The sequence below is a fragment of the Sus scrofa genome, chromosome 5, assembly GCF_054392235.1.
Source record: "Sus scrofa isolate SSC_HxYL_T2T_F1_AM1 chromosome 5, Sscrofa_HxYL_maternal_Yorkshire_Landrace_v2.0, whole genome shotgun sequence".
Classification (NCBI taxonomy): domain Eukaryota; kingdom Metazoa; phylum Chordata; class Mammalia; order Artiodactyla; family Suidae; genus Sus; species Sus scrofa.
In genome coordinates, this window is record NC_139387.1 from 75,017,426 (window position 1) to 75,035,224 (window position 17,799).

At 39.2% G+C, this 17,799-nt stretch overlaps 1 protein-coding gene and 1 long non-coding RNA gene across 51 annotated transcripts in view; both read left to right on the forward strand.

Annotated features, from left to right (window-relative positions):
* The window catches only part of WNK1 (WNK lysine deficient protein kinase 1), a 142,609-nt gene that overhangs the window by 31,557 nt on the left and 93,253 nt on the right, over positions 1–17,799 (forward strand). The gene's annotated exons all lie outside the window — the stretch shown is intronic.
* LOC146403456 (uncharacterized) lies at positions 937–4,017 on the forward strand. Its single transcript, XR_014804012.1, has 2 exons — positions 937–3,396; positions 3,603–4,017. It is a non-coding gene; the product is annotated as an uncharacterized LOC146403456 (long non-coding RNA).

Genomic DNA, 17,799 nt, shown 5'->3' on the forward strand with positions numbered 1-17,799 from the left:
CTTCTGAAACAGGTATTTTCTGATTTTGTACCTTATTTAGCACAGAACAGTGTACTTAAATATATAACATTATTAATATGATCAATAGATCCTTTTTTGATAATTTTCCTTTCTAATTTAAATTGGGAGAATGTTTGCTGTTTTTAGTCTTTGTATTTTTATACATATGGTGATACAAGAGTCATTTATTAGTCCAGGTTTAAAACACACATCATAATATCCCACTCTCACCTCTGGGCTTCAATTGGAAATAGTTTTATTCTACTCAGGACTTGTAGCCAGAGTGCCCACAACGGAGGAGAAGAATTATTATAGGATTTCCCATTACACATAACTGTCTATCTGCTTTTTCCCCACTGAGGCCCAAGGACAGGAACTCTCTTAATTATCTCAATAATACCAAAACATGGTTACTTCCACCCCACAAAAGTAAGAGAGTTTGTCAAGGAAGTTTTCTTGTGGAGGAAATAAGGCACATGAAAGAGGAGATGGAAATATATACATATATATAAATATACATATGTATATATGTGTGTGTATATATATATACACATATATATAAATATATACAAATATATACATTATAGGCTGAGGAAAAGCAAAGATCCAAAGGTTAGCGACCTTGGCACTATAACTTGGAACTATAGTTATCTTAGTTCTAGTTATTAAAACTTTTTTTTCTGTTTTTGTAATTTTGTTACTCTTGTTAGAAAAAAAATACAAATAGGAACACATTTACATTGCTTAATATTAAATCTATTTATGTAAATGTTTTCAGTAGAACCTAAAAGTTTCTTCTTGTCCCTGCCTTCCTACCTTCACTCCTTTGCCCAGAAGCAACTATATATTTCATGTATTTGCCTGTTCTTCCAGTGCTCCATACAAGTATATATTCCCTTTTTTTTTTTTTGGCCTTTTTTTAGGGCCCCACTGCGGCATATGGAGGTTCCCAAGCTAGGGGGCCAATCAGAGCTACAGCTGCCAGCCTATGCCACAACAATAGCAATGCCAGATCTGAGCCTTGTCTGCAACCTATGTACGGCGCAGCTCATGGCAATGAGGGATCCTCAATCCGCTGAGCAAGGCCAGGGATCAAAGCCACACCCTCCTGGATCTTAGTCGGGTTCATTAACCATTAAGCTTCGACGGAAACTCCTATATTCACATTTTTTAAAAACATTTTGAACACAGGGAGTTCCCATTGTGGCACAGTGGTTAACGTATCCGACTAGGAACCATGAGGTTGTGGGTTCAATCCCTGGCCTCACTCAGTGGGTTAAGGATCCAGTGTTGCCGTGAGCTGTGGTGTAGGTCGCAGACAGGCTCGGATCCCAAGTTGCTGTGGCTCTGGCGTAGGTCGGTGGCTACAGCTCCGATTCGACCCCTAGCCTGAGAACCTCCATATGCTGCGAGAGCGGCCCAAGAAATGGCAAAAAGATAAAAAAAATTTTTTTTGAACATAATATTCTGTGACTTTTTTATCTTTTAATTTATGGAGATCCTTAGCTTTAACTCATGAAGTTTCTGTGGAACTCTGAGGAAAAGAGACAAGATTTGGATTTCAATACCAGCTTAGCCACTAAAGCCTCTGATTTCTTCATTTGTAAAATGAGAATAATTATGACATCTACCCTTTAGGGTTATTATGAAGATTAAATGAGACTACACACGGACTCTTTAGTAAACTCTTGGCAAATTAACACATTCTCTCTTTTTAAAGTTTTCAGTATACTTTGCTGATAAAGTATACGTTGTGGTAAACTTTCTTTTTTTTTTTTTTTTTTTTTTTTTTGGTCTTTTTGCTATTTTTTGGGCCGCTCCCGCGGCATATGGAGGTTCCCAGGCTAGGGGTCTAATCAGAGCTGTAGCCACCGGCCTACACCAGAGCCACAGCAACGCAGGATCCGAGACTCGTCTGCAACCTACACCACAGCTCACGGCAACGCCAGATCGTTAACCCACTGAGCAAGGGCAGGGACCAAACCCGCAACCTCATGGTTCCTAGTCGGATTCGTTAACCACTGCGCCACGACGGGAACTCCTGTGGTAAACTTTCAATTATGAGTTTATTTAGGATTCTATTAATATCATTTTTTTCTACGTGGAATTGTTATTCCTCCTACCCTCTGGTTATTTTTGGTTTCGTAAATGTATAGGAATGAGCCTCCTTTTTGTTTAGTTCTTTTTTACTTTTTCTCTGCCATTAGTTGGGTTGTTAATGGACCCTTGTAAATGTTTTTATGCTTTGGGGAATGTTTTAATGCCTATTCTTATGTTTCCCTGTTCTCTTTTTCTGGGGCATATTTGTTTATATGTTGGAACTCTTGTAATGACTCTGTTTCCCCACCCCAGTCCCCTCACCTCTGCCATCAACCCCTCGTCTGCCATTTTGATTTGGCATTTATTTTTGCATGATTTTGTTGAATTTTTATTTTAATGAGCATATCTTTAATTTCTAAGAGTTACGTCTTATTCCCTGCCCCCTCATTCCCAGCTATTGTTTGTTTCATAGTCACAATATTAATGTACACTAAAAAATAATTTTTTAAAGAAATTATGAAAATATTTATGTAGAATGAGAGAAGAAATCACAACAAATTACAAACTTGAATTAAAATTAAAAATCACAAAATACAGGAAAATATTTATTAACTCTCTGACATAGTTCTAAATCCTTTTTTCTCCCTTGTATTTTTTGGCTTCATCTTTTTTGATCACCTTTTCATTTGTCATTAAATTCATGATATTTTATACAGAGAAAATAATAAGATCATTCCACTTCACTCTAGCATTCAGGTTTCTTGCTGCATGGCTGTCAGTTTTTTTTCCCATTTCAATCACCTGCCTCCCACATTTGTGGCATGAAGTCGGGGCATAGACACTGAGTATGGAAGAACTATCCTTGTTCAAGAAAGAGCCAAAAGATGGAGTTACCTGGTGGCTCAGTGGGTTAAAGGTCCAGCTTTGTCATTGCTATGGCTTAGGTCCCTGCTGTGCTCAGGAACTTTCACATGCTGCATGTGTGGCCAAAAAAAAGAAATACCTAAAACAAAAAAAAAAAAATGGTGTCAGAAGAGGATCTAGAAGAATCATGCAGGATACAAAACTGTAAATTAAAATGCCACCATATTCAGTAAGATGCATGGAAACTTGGCTTTTGGCATGAGAGAAAGAAAATCATAATATTTTAAGGAAGGATAGGGAAGGTAATTGAAGAGACAATAGCAGTAATTAAATTTACATTGAACTTTTTTTTTTTTTTTTTTTTTTTGTCTTTTCTAGGGCTGCACCCTTGGCATATGGAAGTTCCCAGGCTAGGGGTCGAATTGGAGCTGTAGCCACTAGCCTATGCCACAGCAACTTGGGATCCGAGCCACGTCTGCGACCTACACCACAGTTCACGGCAACACTGGATTCTTAACCCACTGAGCAAGGCCAGGGATCAAACCCACAACCTCATGGTTCCTAGTCGGATTTGTTAACCACTGCGCCACGACGGAAACTCCAACCAGACAGCTTTAGCAAGAAGTAGGTAAGGGAGGTGGTAAACATGGTAAGGTGCTCTAGGAGTTCCCTGATGGCTCAGAGGGTTAAGAATCCAGTGTTGTCTCTGCTGTGCTGCTGTGGTGTGGGTTCAGTCCCTGACCCAGGAACTTCTGAGTGCAGGCATGATCAAAAATACAAAGTATCAAGCATTCTGGATACAAGAGGTTTTGTTTTGTTTTGTTTTGTTTTGTTTTTTTGCTTTTTAGGGCAGCACCCTCAGCATATGGAGGTTCCCAGGCTAGGGGCCTAATTGGAGCTACAGCTGCCAGCCACAGCCACAGCCACAGCAACGCAGGATCTGAGCTGCATCTGTGACCTACACCACAGCTCACAGCAGTGCCAGATCCTTAACTCACTGAGCGAGGCCAGAGATTGAACCTGCAACCTCATGGTTCCTAGTGAGATTCATTTCCACTGTGCCGCGACGGGAGCTCCTGGACACAGGAGGTCTTATAAAATGAATAAATAAAATGAATAAATAAACTCAATTGTAAGATCCTGATGCTAGGTATAAGTAAAAGAATGTTGTTGGACACCTTAAAAGTAAGCACTGACAGGAGTTCCTACTGTGGTGCAATGGGTTTGGCAGTGTCTTGGAAGCACTGGGATGCAGGTTCCATCACTGGCCCCTGCACGGTGGGTTAGGGATCTGGCGGTGCAGCATCTTTGGCTTAGGTCGTGATTGCAGCTTGTATTTGATCCCTGGCCCAGGAACTGCATGTGCCTCAGGGTGGCCAAAAAATAAAAAGTAAGCACTGATGGAATTAAATAAAGTATCTACCAAATCACTGGGAGAAATGAAAAATAATTTAATCACATATTAGGTTGGATCATATGACCCAGTCTATATTCAACCATTGCAACTGACAAACAGCAGTTTTATTTTGTTCAATCTTATAATATGGTTAATTGTATTTCTGCAATTTTTAAAAAATCCTGGAGCCCCTACATTCTCACCCCCCTTGAGTTTCTCATGTGCAGGTTCCTACCCTTCTTATATTTTAGATTGTTTGTATTTTAGCATGGTACTTAATAACACTATTATATAACTTCAGTAAGAGTTTAATTTTGCAGAGCTGATTTAGGATGAGTAACTTATTACTTGATACTAGAGTTCTGTTATGATTGATTATATAGATGCCTTTGAATGTAACTTTGGATGTGTAGAGGATTAGAACTGATCAGTCATGTCAGAGTTGAAAGGTTAACACTGAGGAGTTATATTTGTTTCTAAATGAAAGTATTACATTTCTACATAAACTAAAACTTTGTCATCAAGTTGGGTGGTAAACAAGATAGTTTTAAAGCAACAACTAATTTCCTTTTTGTCAGAAAAACTTTCCAGCCAGCCAAGACCAGATATAAAATGCAGTCAGATCTCATTTTTTAAATTAGGTAGATGTGTTCAATAAATAAAAGCTTTCTTCCATAGTATCCATATATTGAAAATGATGAAGAAGATTTAGCTAAAAGAAAATGTGTATATTCTTCCCCCCATTAATGAGCAACTTCTAAAAGCATGCTAATTCGAAGGTTAGTTTTACGCATTGCAAATTATAGTTAGACAAATAATGATTACTTTGAAAAGCCATAGTTAACTGCCATTAATTTGACAAAGAATATATATATATGTGTTTTATTTAGTCAGATACACTCCTTTGGGGTAGGTAATAATTAGTTGATTTTAAAAGGTTGTAAGCAAAAAAACAAGATTTAGGAAAGGTTCAGAAATAGCATTTATATAAAAACCAAAGTATATAAAACAGTACATCATTCATGAATGTGTACATATGTTGTAAAACTACAAAACTATACATTGGCATGATAAACACCATATTCCAGACAGTGGCTGGCTATGAGGAGGGGGAGGGAAGATGATGGTTTTATTTTTTACAAAATAATCTAAAGCAAATATGGCAAAACATTGAGATGTGACGAATACAGAAGGTACGTACATACATATAGGTATAGTCTGCATATCTGTGTGCTTTAAAAACTTCATGTAAAGTTTTAAAGTATTTAAATACCCCCAGGGGTCATGTTGTTAACAGTGAGTTATTTTTTTAAAGAGATATATTAAAACCAGTTCATTAGATGAAATGGCACTTTGTTTAGGTTGTAATAATACTAATGCAAAAACTAGTCTAGTTCTAGTTAAATTTATTAGGAGATCATTATAGAATTCTTTACTTGCCTTGAAACTTTTTAAAAAAGTGAAGTTTGGAGATCCTGTCGTGGCTCAGCGGTAAGGAACCCTACTAGTATTCATGAGGACTCGGGTTCGATTCCTGGCCTCACTCAGTGGGTCACAGATCTGGTGTTGCCGAGAGCTGCGGTGTAGGTTACAGACGAAGCTCAGATCTGCCATTGCTGTGGCATAGACCAGCAGCTACAGCTCTGATTCAACCCTAACCTGGGAACTTCCATATACCTCAGGTTTGGCCCTAAAAAGACCAAAAAAAAAAAGTGAAATTTAAATTTATTTTTCTCTTATTTATGGAGTTGATAAAGGTGATCACTAGACATTATTTCTTTTAAGTGTAAAATAATTATTGTGTGTAATTTTTGAAGTTTTCAGCATGCTTCTTCCCAGTAGCATCCCCCTGCCTCCCTTACCCTGAATTGAATTTTGTATTTCAAGTGTCAATAACAGGGTTTTGCAAAATCAGTATTAGACTTTTGGGGTAGGGTAAAAACCATTTTGTAAGTGTACCTACAATTCCATGGCATTAAGTTCATTAACACTGTGTTGTATAATCGTAACCACCAGCCATATCTAGAACTTTTTATCCTCCCAAACTGAAACTCTGAACTCATGAAACATTTACTCCCCATTCTCCTTGCTCCCAATCTCTGGTGACCTCTTTCCTACTTTCTTTCTCTGTGAATTTGCCCTATTCTAGGAACCTCATATATGTGAAATCATCTATTTGTCCTTTTCTGTTTATATTATTTCATTTAACATAACATCCTCATGTTTCATCCATGTTGTAGTATGTAGCAGAATTTCTTTTTACTGTATTTTATTTTATTTTTGTCTTTTTGCCATTTCTTGGGCTGCTCCCGCAGCATATGGAGGTTCCCAGGCTAGGGGTCGAATCGGAGCTGTAGCCGCCAGCTTACACCAGAGCCACAGCAATGCGGGATCCGACCCGAGTCTGCGACCTACACCACAGCTCATGGCAACGCTGGATCCTTAACCCACTGAGCAAGGCCAGGGACCAAACCCGCAACCTCATGGTTCCTAGTCGGATTCGTTAACCACTGAACCACGACGGGAACTCCCAGAATTTCTTTTTAAAGGCAGAATAATACTCCATTTTATGTATTTACCATGTTTTGTTTTCCATTCATTTGCTAATGAGCAGTTGAAGTTCTGTCTCATTATTAGACATGTTTGAAAGGAAAAAAATATGGACCCTTTGTATGATTTAAATTATTCAAATGTTGTGTAAGTAGGAAACAAACTGTATACCCCTGGTGCTTGGTAGACCTTATACAACTGTAAAGTCAAAACAAACTTTCAGTTTAATACAAATTAAAACCAATTAAAATCAATCTAAACCAAATTGTTATAGTCAATTTTCCTTTATAAATAATTTATTCTTATGAGAATGTCTTTTTCTTTTTTTGGTTATGCCCACAGGATGTGGAAGTTCTCAAGCTAGGGATCTGAGCCACCGCACTGACAATGCCCAATCCTTAACCTGCTAAGCCATCAGGAAACTCAGAGAATCTCTCTCTCTCGGTCTCTCTTTTTTTTTTTTTTTTTTTCTATTTAGGGCTGCGCTCGAGGCACATGGGAGTTCCTAGGCTAGGGGTTGAATCAGAGCTGCAGCTGCTGGCCTACATCAGAGCCACAGCAATGCTGGATCCAAGCTGCATCTGTGACTATACCACAAATCATTGCAACATGAGATCCTCAACCCACTGAGCGAGGCCAGGAATTGAACTTGAGTCCCTAGTTGGCTTTGTTACCACCGAGCCACAGCAGCAACTCCTGAGAATGCCTTTTTCAATTATACATTATACCTGCAGTTATGTTTAACCGGTAAAAGAATTCAGTGTAAATAATGGGGAGATTTGCTGAAACTGGTCATACCAACCTCCTTCCAGCCAAAACTGATTTATTAACAAAATGAACAATTACATTCAATTTATAAATTGCCACTTAGGTTATCATTTAGTTGCTAATGTAATTAAAAAAGCAAACCGCCTTGTGGAATCTCTTGGTCAGCTAGTTGAGTGAGAATATACATGTATAAATTTGTAATTAATTGTTTAAGAGTACTGAATTCCTTTACCTTGATGTGTCTGTAGTCCAAAATTTAGAAAATGCTCACTTCTCCAAATGATTTCTTCAGTAGTCTGTTCCTCTGCAGTATGAAAATGGCCAAATGTGAATTATATTCAGGAATATGTATAGAGGAATAAATCATTATGCATGGAGTATCTGCCATAAAATTTGGGTTCTTTGTGTAATTATTTTGACAGTTTTAAAAGCTGGCATGAAGTATGTTGAATCCTCATAACAACTCTTAGTCAATAAAGTGTTTCCATTTTACTACAAGGAAACTCATGTCAGTTTCTATAGGTACAGGAGTGCAAAAGAAGCAATAAGTATAGCATGTGAGAATATAGGAATCCCTCCTACCAGTGGTGGATTATTTGGAAAGTGTTGATAAAGAAGGTGAATCTAAGTAGCTTTGGAATATGGGTTTGATGTAATAGAGAATTTTCAAAACTTACCGGTGATAAGGAGTTCTTTTCCCCTGGAGATTGAATCACTAGTGGTAGGTAAAGCCTTAGAATCCTTGGTTATTAACAAGTGCCCCAGAAGATTCTTGTAATTAGGCAAAATGGATTGGTTAATTTTACGCTTACTGTTTCAGAGCAGGGGACTTGGTGTGATTAAAAAGTGTTTTGGAGGAGTTCCCGAAGTGGTGCAGCGGAAACAAAAACAACTAGAAACCATGAGGTTTCGGGTTCGATGCCTGGCCTTGCTCAGTCGGTTAAGGATCCGGTGTTGCCGTGAGCTGTGGTGTAGATCACAGATGCAGCTTGGATCCTGCATTGCTGTGGCTGTAGCGTAGGCTGGCTCCGATTAGACCCCTAGCCTGGGAACCTTCATATGTTGTGGGTGTGGCCCTAAAAAGCAAAAACAAACAAACAGCTCTGTCAAGGCAGATGTACTTGTGTAAATCAGGTTTTCTGGTTTTTGTTTTCCTTACTTTTCAAATCTTACTGTTTTCTGCACTTCTGGATTTCCTTGGCCCTGACCTCCCCCCCCCCAAGTAGGTATGGTAAAGAGAAGGAAATTAAGACTGAGTTGATGGGATTCTAGAAGAAAAGTTAGTGTACAAGTATTTATTAATGTGAATGGGTATGTTAAAGAGTCCTCCTTGGGTTGTTGTTTTTTTTAAATAGAAAAATTTGTTTTTGCTTTTGGTCCTTCATAGATGAATACCTTGTAATGCTGACTAAAAAGCTGATACATTGTGTTCTTATATTTTTTTTTGACTTAATTTTATTTGATTTATTTCCTGAGCAAAATGAAATAAGTTTGGATATCAGACTCTGAATTCTGTAATAAGATTCTTTTTTTTCTTTTTTTTTTGTCTTTCGTCTTTTTAGGGCCACCCCTGCAGCATATGAGGTTCCCAGGCTAGGAGTCTAATTGGAGCTGTAGCTGCCAGCCTACACCACAGCCAGAGCCATGCCAGATCCAAGCCTCGTCTTTGACCTACACCACAGCTCACAACAACGCCAGATCCTTAACCCACTGAGCGAGGCCAGGGATCAAACCCGTAACCTCATAGTTCCTAGTCAGAGCGCCATGACGGGAACTCCTGTAATGAGATTCTTGATGTTTTTGTGATGTGTGCAGAGCACATTTACTTTCCTGTTGGGGCAAATTCTCAACAGGTTGACTAAGTTTCTGTTTTGTTGGTCTCCCCTTTGGCAACTCTTCATTACCCTGTTCAAAAAACTTTGGAGGAGTTCCTGTTGTCACTCAGCGAATTAAGAACCCAACATAGTGTCTGTGAGAAGATGGGTCCAATCCTTGGCCTTGAGCAGTGGGATAAGGATCCAGCATTGCTGCAGAGCAAGCTGCAGTGGTGTAGGTCACAGATGCTGCCCTGATCCCATGTTGCTGTGTCTGTGGTGTAGGCCTGCTGCTGCAGCTCTGATTTTGACCCCTGGCCTGGGAACTTCCATATGCTGCAGGTGTGGCCATTTAAAAAAACAAAAACAACAACTTTGGAAACTTTGCTTATCCACTGCGGAGGAACATTTGTCTCTGAAGTGTAAAATTTTCTTGTAATAAGCAAGGAATTTTTGATTTTTGTCAGAATCCACGTGCAATTCCTTCTTGTGCCCTTTTTGGCCTTTTTTTTTTCTTTCGAAAGTTTTAGTGTAAGGCTCTAACTATAACAATTGAAATTTAGACCTCTCAGTTAATTGCCTTCACATTCAAATGAATCTGTCTGGCCTTTATCATGTTGAGGTAGGTTCCTTCTATGCCCACTTTCTGAAGGGTTTTTATCAGAAATGGGTGTTGGATTTTGTCAAAGGCTTTTTCTGCGCCTATTGAGAGGATCATAAGGTTTTTATTCTTCAGTTTGTTAATGTGGTGTATCACAGATTGATTTGCGGATGTTGACGAATCCTTGCATCCCTGGGATAAATCCCATTTAATCATTTATCCCAGGGATTTAATCATTCTTTTAATGTATTGTTGGATGCGGCTTGCTAGTATTTTGTTGAGGATTCTTGCATCTATGTTCATCAGTGAAATTGGCCTGTAGTTTTCTTTTTTTGTGGAGTCTTTGTCTGGTTTTGGTCCCAGGGTGATGGTGGCCTCATAGAATGAGTTTGGGAGTATCCCTTCTTCTGCAATTTTTTGGAATAGTTTCAGAAGGATAGGTGTTAGCTCATCTCTAAATGTCTGATAGAATTCACCTGTGAAGCCATCTCCTGGACTTTTGATTGTTGGAAGTTTTTAAATCACATTTTCACTTTCAGTACTTGTGATGGGTCCATTCATCTTTTCTATTTCATCTTGGTTTAGTCTTGGAAGATTGTGCTTTTCTAAGAATTTGTCCATTTCTTCTAGGTTTTCCATTTTATTGGTGTATAGTTGCATATAGTAGTCTCTTATGATCCTTTGTATTTCTGTGATGTCCGTTGTTACTTCTCCTTTTCATTTCTAATTTTATCGATTTGAGTCCTCTCTCTTTTTTGCTTGATAAGTCTGGCTAGGGGGTTATCAATTTTGTTGATCTTTTCAAAGAACCAGCTTTTCGTTTCATTGATCTTTTCTATGGTTTTCTTTGTTTCTAGTTCATTGATTTCTGCTCTGATCTTTATGATTTCTTTCCTTCTACTAACTTTAGGTCTTGTCTGTTCTTCTCTCTCAAGCTGCTTTAGATGTAAAGTTAGCTTGTTTATTTGAGCTTTTTCTTGTTTCCTGAGGTGGGCTTGTATTACTATAAACTTTCCTCTTAGAACGGCTTTTGCTGTATCCCATAGGTTTTGGAGTGTTGTGTCTTTGTTGTCATTTGCTTCTAGGTATTTTTTAATTTCCTCTTTGATTTCTTCAGTGATCCATTGGTTGTTCAGTAGCATGTTGTTGAGTCTCCATGTGTTTTTTTTTTTTTTTTTTTTTTTTTGCAGTTTTTATCTTGTTGTTGATTTCCAGTCATGTAGGGTTGTGGTCAGAAAAGATGCTTGATATGATTTCAGTTTTCTTAAAGTTACCAAGACTTGATTTGTAGCCCAGGATATGATCAATCTTAGAGAATGTTCCGTGCACACTTGAGAAGAAAGTGTATTCTGTTGCTTTTGGATGGAATGTCCTATAAATATCTATTAAGTCCATCTGGTCCAATGCTTCATTCAGGGCCTGTGTTTCCTTATTGATTTTCTGTCTGAATGTTCTGTCCATTGCCTTAAGTGGGGTGTTAAAGTCCCCAACTATGATTGTGTTATTGTCGATTTCTCCTTTAAAGGTTGTTAGCAGTTGCCTTATATATTGTGGTGAACCTATGTTGGGTGTATAGATATTTAAAATTGTTATATCTTCTTCATGGATTGATAATTTGATCATTATGTAGTGACCTTCCTTGTCTCTTAAAATATTCTTCAATTGAAGGTCTATTTTGTCCAATATGATTATTGCTACTTTAGCTTTCTTTTGATTCCCATTTACATGAAATATTTTCTTCCATCCTCTCACTTTCAATTTGTATGTGTCCCTAGAAGTGAAGTGGGTCTCTTGGAGAGAGCATATATGTGGATCTTGTTTTTGTAGTCTGTGTCTTTTGGTTGGGGTGTTTAGTCCATTAACATTTAGAGGTAATTATTGATATGTATGTTCTTATTGCCATTTTATTAATTGCTTTGGATTTGTTTTTGTTGCTGTTTTTTTCTTCCCTTCCTCTCTTGTTCTCTCCTCTGTGGTTTGATGACTATCTTTAGTATTGTATTTGAGTTGATTTTTCTTATTTGTTTGTGTACCAATTGTAGATTTTTGGTTTGCAGTTATTCTAAAGGTTTGATATAAGAGTTTACATATATATGAGATTGTTTTAAGTTGTTGGTTTCTTAGTTGCAAGTGCATCTCCATTGTCCTGCATTTGTACCCTCCTCATGCTTTCTGATTTTGGTGGCATAATTGTGTGTGGATGATTTCGTATCTTTACTGTATATGCCTTTACTGGTGAGCCTTGTCATTTGTGATATTTCTGTTTCTGGTTGAGGCTTTTTCTTTTCTGCCTAGAGAAGTTCCTTTAGTATTTGTTTTAAAGCTGGTTTAGTGTTGCTGAATTCTCTTAGCTTTTGCTTATCTGTAAAGTTTTTGATTTCTCCTTCAAATCTGAATGAGAGCCTTGCTGGGTAAAGTAATCTTGGTTGGAGGTTTTTTCTTTTCATCATGTTAAGTATATCATGCCACTCCCTTCTGGCCTGCAGAGTTTCTGCTAAAAAATCTGCTGATAACCTTATCGGGGTTCCCTTGTATGTCATTTGTTTTTTTTCCCTAGCTGCTTTCAGTATTTTCTCTTTGTCTTTAATTTTGGCCAGTTTGATTAGTATGTCTTGGGGTGTTCCTCCTTGGGTTTATTTTATGTGGTACTTGTTGTGCTTCCTGGATTTGAGTGAATGGTTCCTTTCCCATGTTAGGGGTGTTTTTGGCTATTATCTCTTGGAATATTTTTTCTGTCCCTTTCGCTCTCTCTTCTCCTTCTGGCACCCCTATAATACGGATGTTGTTGTGTTTAACGTTGTCCCAGAGTTCTCTGAGACTCTCTTCATTTGTTTTCAATCTTTTTTCTCTTTTCTGTTCTGCATCCGTGATTTCCACTAATCTGTCCTCCACCTCGTTTATTCGTTCTTCTGCCTCCTGTATTCTGCTGTTGGCTGCTTCTAATGAATTTTTTATTTCAGTTGTTGTATTTTGCATCTCTTCTTGTTTAAGTTTTATATCTTCTATCTCTTTGCTCAGTGTTTCCTGTAAATTATCCATCTTTGCCTCCAGTTTATTTCCAATGTCTTGCATCATCTTCAGCATCAATAGTCTAAAGTCTTTTTCCTGGAGTCTGAGAATCTCCTGGTTGATCACTTAGCTGTTTTTCTGGGTTTTTTTCCTTTCTCCCTTATCTGAGTTATAATTCTCTGTCTTCTCATTTTTATAGGTTTTTGGTGTGGTGACCTTTTTACAGAGAGTAGAGTTGTAGCCTCTCTTACTTCTAGTGTCTGCCCACCTTGTGGCTGAAGTTGGTACCGGGGTTTGCTGTAGGCTTTCTGATGGGAGGGACTGGTGCTTGCCCACTGGTAGGTGGAGCTGGTTCCTGTCCCTCTGGTGGGTGGGGCTTTGTCTCTGGGTCAGATTAGAGGCAGCTGTGTTCCTGGGGTCTTTAGGCAGCCTGTTTACTGATGGGTGGGGCTGTGATCCTACCTGGATTGTTCTTTGGCCTGGGGCATCTCAGCCTTGATGAGTGGGGCCAGATTTTCCCAAAATGGCCACTCCAGAGAAACCAGGCTGATGAATATTCCCAAGAGCTTTGCTTCCAATGTCCTTCCCCCACAACAAGCCACAGTCACCCCTTTTTCCCGGGAGATCCTCCAAGAACTGTAGTCAGGTCTGACCCAGATTCCTATGGACACTTTGCTTTGCCCTGGGACCCAGTGCATGTGGAAGTCTGTGTGTGCCTTTTAAGAATGGGGTCTCCGTTTCCCCCAGTCTCGCGGAGCTCCTGCACACAAGCCCCACTGGCCTTCAATGCCAGATGCTCCAGGGGCTCTTTCTCCCAATGCCAGATCCCTAGGTGTGGGGACTTGACGTGGGGCTCAGAACTTTACTCCTGTAGGTGAGTCTCTGTGATACAGTTACTTTGGAATCCGTGTGGCTTCCCACCCGGGAGGTATGGGGTTGCTTATATGGTGTAATCGCCCCCCCTACCTCTTGATGTGGCCTCCTCTTTGTCTTCTGGAGTAGGATATCTTTTTGAAAGTTTCCAGTCCATTTGGTTGAAGATTGTTCAGCATTTGGTTGTGATTTTGTTGTTTTTAGGAGGGAAGTTGAACTCCAGTCTTTCTATTCTGCCATCTTAATCTCCTTCTCGCTATTTTCTAATAGTACTAAATGCATTTGCCTTTTGTGGTTCAGCTGTTATACATATCTGCTTTATTTTTAGCATTAACATAAAGTTTTCTGTGTGTGCCAGGTTCTAGATATTTTTGAGTTCTATTTGGTTTTTGTACCCCAGAAGAGAGAGGAGTGAAGAGAATCTCAGGCCCCAAATTTACGTATTTGTGGCACAGATTTGGGAGTGTGGTTAGTGGTAGAACTATATAAAGTAGCACACATCTGGTTTGTGAAAGCCTTTTTCTTGCTGCTTTGAAACAGAGATCCTTTTTGTAAATAAATGAAATGCCTCATATAGATGGACTATAGGAAGAAAGGATCAGTGGAGAATGGAGTTAGATAGAACAGCCAGGTTCTTTTTCCCTTTTTTTTGGTCTGTGCCTTGCCGCAGCATTGACACCAGCCACAGCAGTGACAACACTGGATCCTTAACCTGCTGAGCCACCAGGGAACTCTTTTTTACTATTTTTTTTGATGACCATATTTTTGTCTTTATGAAACTGGGGTTATTTCAGAAGAGTTCTTAGAGGACTCACTGGAGAAGCAAGGGACACAGTGTCATTTTTTAAAATGTCCTTTTGCTCCCTGCCCTTCCCCCATACTTATCATATCTATTGACCTATTCAGGAAAATTCAAATAGACTCTCTTTTCTGTAGGACAGACCCTTCTCTTCTCTGAGGGTACCAGATTGGAAGGTAATTATGAAATCTGTAGTTGGACTTTACTCTCTAGATTTGGCCACATAAAATGCAGGTTTAATTTTCATATTTCAAAACACCTTAAAAGCCCTATTCTTTGTTATTGTTGTTAACAACAGTTAAGAGTTATTGCATCAGAATCATTATTTTTCTTCTGCTAGCTATCCCCCCTTCAGTATCTGATTATTTTAGAGAGATTATTTTAAGAAAGAAGAAGAATAAAAGTTATCTATCTTTAAAAGGCAAAGTATTTAATAGAAGTATTTAGGAGTTGAGAATTCTTTTCTACCATGTTTGTCTTTTTTTTTTTTTTTTGTCTTTTGTTGTTGTTGTTGTTGCTATTTCTTGGGCCCACGGCATATGGAGGTTCCCAGGCTAGGGGTCGAATCGGAGCTGTAGCCACCGGCCTACGCCAGAGCCACAGCAACGCCAGATCCAAGCCGCGTCTGCGACCTACACCACAGCTCACGGCAACGCCGGATCGTTAACCCACTGAGCAAGGGCAGGGACCGAACCCGCAACCTCATGGTTCCTAGTCGGATTCGTTAACCACTGCGCCATGACGGGAACTCCTTTTCTACCATGTTTGAATAGTTACTAGACCATGTAGTCAGGCCTATGAGAGAGAGAGATACCAGACCTAAATAATCATTTATGTAATTTCTTTCTTTAAAAATACAGAGGAGTTCCTGTCGTGGCGCAGTGGTTAATGAATCCGACTAGGAACCATGAGGGTGCGGGATCGATCCCTGGCCTTGCTCAGTGGGTTAAGGATCCAGCGTTGCTGTGAGCTATGGTGTAGGTTGTAGATGCGGCTTGGATCTGGCGTTGCTGTGGCTCTGGCGTAGGCCGGTGGCTACAGCTCCGGTTAGACCCCTAGCCTGGGAACCTCCACATGCCGCAGGTGTGGCCCTAGAAAAGGGAAAAAGACAAATAAATAAATAAATAAATAAAAATAAAAATATAGAATAGGAGTTCCTATTGTGGCGCAGTGGAAAGGAATCTGACTAGTAACCATGAGGTTGAGGGTTCAATCCCTGGCCTCGCTCAGGGGATTAAAGGATCTGGTGTTGCTATGAGGAGCTGTGGTGTAGGCCACAGATGTGGCTTGAACTCCGAGTTGCTATGGTTGCGGCTCTGATTCAGCCCCTAGCCTGGGAGCTTCCCATATGCTGCAGGTACAGCTGCCCCCCCCCCAAAAAAAGGTTAAAAAGGTAAATTTTATGTTAAAATCTTGTTTGTACAAGAAAAAAATAACTAGATTAAAAAAAAAACCCGGACAAGCATCCGTGAGGACTTGGGTTTGATCCCTGGCCTCGCTCACTGGGTTAAGGATCCAGTGTTACCATGAGCTGTGGTGTATGTCACAGATGTGGCTCGGATCTGGCATTGCTGTGGCTGTGGTGTAGACCGGTGACTATAGCTCTGATTCGACCCCTAGCCTGGGAACCACCTTATGCCGCAAGTGCGGCCCTAAAAAGTGAAAAGAAACAAAAAACCAGAATAATTCTTTAAACAATTTTTTTTTTAGTAAATATTAACTAGAACTCATCCTTCATTGGAAAGCAATGTTTTCAACTGATGTTCTCTGTGCTTAAAGACAAGTTTTTATTTCCATATCCCAATACCCAACAATTAGTATCACTTTAAAGTATGGAATAGATGTCCAGGTCTTTGCTAAGTCAGTGTAGTGCAGAAAATGATAAGGAGGGAGGACACCAATATGATCTAAAATATTCTAATCAAGGAATTCCAGACAGTTCTCTCCACCCATATTTTGATATGTAGACTTATCGTATGTGGTCTTAGTTTAGTAGTAAAACTTTTAATATTGCTAAAAATAAAATGCAGTAGAATTTTAATTTTTTTTTTTTTTTTTTTTGGTCTTTTTGTCTTTTAAGGCCACACCTATGGCATATGGAGGTTCCCGGGGTAGGGGTCCAATTGGAATTGTAGCCTCTGGCCTACACCAGAGCCATAGCAACGAGGGATCCAAGCCGTGTCTGCGACCTACACCACAGCTCACGGCAACACCGGATCCTTAACCCACTGAGCGAGGCCAGGGATGGAACCCCCGTCCATGGATGCTAGTTGGGTTTGCTAACCACTGAGCCTTGACGGGAGCTCCAGAATTTTAAGTGTTAATAAGCCTTGAGGGTCACATTTCCTGGGGGTACAGATGTTAGCTAATAAAGTGAATATTTCAGGTTTAATTTAATGAAAATCAGTCTTACTGTTTCAGTTACATAATATGTTCGGAAGGTTTGCTTCTGGTTTCTGATAAAATAAGCAATACAGAAGCATTTAGAAAATTACCAAAATTTAGGCGTAAAGAGAAAATACCTCTAGAGGATGTTTAAAATAAAATAACATTTTACCAATCAAGGAACCGAAGATGTAAAATTGTTGTAAGGCCATTGTACCAAATACTAGCATTGTTTCTCACCCAAGAAGAAATTGCATCAGCAAATAATCTACTGAGCACTGTTATTTGGATGGTACTCAGATGAACAATTATTTCAGTTGTTTTTGGGCTCCCCACCTCCACAACTTGGCCGCCTGGAACTGTGCATGTTCTGGGAGGTCATGTGACAGTGATCCTTAGTTTTGTTCATTTGCCTGTCAAAACAATTTTATGTAGGTGGAAAGAAATGAATGAAATGAATAGAGTGGGTTAGCTGCATCAGCTTTAGATTACCCTGAAGGTAATGAATGTTGTGGTTGGGATAGTGTGACAAGCCTCCAGGAATATCCAGTTTGATAATGCTGGAGAGGAGGTACTAAAAAGCAATGGTCATGATAATCTGTTCTAAATCCCATTCGATACTTTATTTTAAAATTGTATCATTGTTTTCATGATAATCTTACTGACAATTGGTAATTTTTTTGTGTCCAAGTCTTTATCT